The sequence below is a fragment of the Artemia franciscana genome, unplaced genomic scaffold (assembly GCF_032884065.1).
Source record: "Artemia franciscana unplaced genomic scaffold, ASM3288406v1 PGA_scaffold_32, whole genome shotgun sequence".
Classification (NCBI taxonomy): Eukaryota; Metazoa; Arthropoda; class Branchiopoda; order Anostraca; family Artemiidae; genus Artemia; species Artemia franciscana.
In genome coordinates, this window is record NW_027062665.1 from 1,074,162 (window position 1) to 1,075,822 (window position 1,661).

Genomic DNA, 1,661 nt, shown 5'->3' on the forward strand with positions numbered 1-1,661 from the left:
TACCCCAAAAGGAACAGAAATTAATTATAAACTTTCCGAAAAATAAATTATATTACGAATGTTATCTTTTGTACATATTAAAAATTTAAAATAAAAATAACAATTAAATATAATCTTGAACTGATGAGTTTTCCGCAATTAATCACAGGCATTACAACAATCCTTCCTAAGTAATAAGCGATGTGGCTCTCATTATAATAATTGCTTATAAAATTTTACAATTGCTTATTAATAATAACTCGTTGTATTTTCTGTCGTATAATTATTAATCATAAAAGTTAAGGTTTCCGTAGTGTAGTGGTTATCACGTCTGCCTAACACGCAGAAGGTCCCCGGTTCGAAACCGGGCGGAAACAACTTTTGTTACTGTTTAAAAAAAAATTTTAAAACAGTTTTTACTGTTTTTAAAAGCTAAAGTTTTTTACTGTTTTAAAAAGAAGAATTGAGAGAAATAGTCAAACTTTAGCGTAAAGAGCGGGGCGTTGATGAGAAAGCAGCCCCTTTCATATACGAAGTAATTTCTGTTCGTTTTAAGTTTTAATGTCGCTCCTTCGCTCAAGTTTTAAAAATAACTTTTTTTTTATTTAATATGTTGTAAACACGCTCTTTTCTCTTAGTTTCAAATTTCTGTTTTGTATAACTACTTTGCAGCATTTCATACTTCTTTTTCAATTGTATGCTATCAGGCAATTATTTTTATTGCAAGTTAAACATGTTCTATTCTTTTTATTTTAAGCTTCTGTGTTAGGTAAATCACACCTGCTTTAGATGTTTTTCTTGCTTCTAGTTCTTTTTTGTTTTTGTTTATAATTCAGTTCTATTATAGATCCCCAGTTATAAACATAAAAAATTAAAACGGCTTGGAAAACGACTAAAAATAGACGAAGCGAATATTTTTTGATAGTTCAGTAGAGAAACTGCTCCTTTTAGCTGTTGGTTTTTTGGTTCAAACCCCTTACGTTGCACTTACAGACCTATTTATTCAATTTATACGGATGTTTATAAAGTTTTACAAAAATCTGGCGATTTTTGCCAAAATAAATAATATCAAATAAAAACAGAATAAACAAACGAAAGACAACTAAAATAAAAGACAAAACGTATGATAAAAAAATATTTATTAAAATAAATAAATGTTTAAAATAAAATGAATAAAAATGACTAGCAAGTTTTGTCCCTGAAATTTTGAGAAATACTCTTTTTTGGTATATTTATTGAAATAAAGAAAAAAACAAATTGTTCTCATAGGTTTTCAAAAAATGTGTTTTTTTATCTTCACAAAAAAAAACTAAGAAATATGTAAGTCAATTTTTGTTTAAATGTTCCATGAAATAAACAAATATTTAAAATAAAGAAAAATAACAATATGTAAATAAATATTTTTTAAATTAATGAAATGCTCGAAAAGTGGGCTAGCGAGTGTTAAAAAACATTAGAATGTTAAATGGCTCTGGCTTTTTAAAGTAGCCATTCAAAGAAGGCCTTTTTTCATAGATGTTTATGAAAGATAAGTTTTGGATGCCATATTTTAAAATGTTATTGATAAAATTCATTAATCACTTTTAAGATAAGATCAAAATTTTTTGTTAAAAGCCATCTAGGTAAAGAGCGATACGGGCAGAATGTATTATGTATTTATTTATTTTTTAATTTTTTTTACT

General features: G+C 26.3%; 1 non-coding gene across 1 annotated transcript; it reads left to right on the top strand.

The window, feature by feature from the left end:
* The first annotated feature begins 283 nt into the window (after nt 1-283).
* Trnav-aac (transfer RNA valine (anticodon AAC)) lies at nt 284-356 on the top strand. Its single transcript has one exon. It is a non-coding gene; the product is annotated as a tRNA-Val (tRNA).
* The last annotated feature ends 1,305 nt before the right edge of the window (nt 357-1,661 follow it).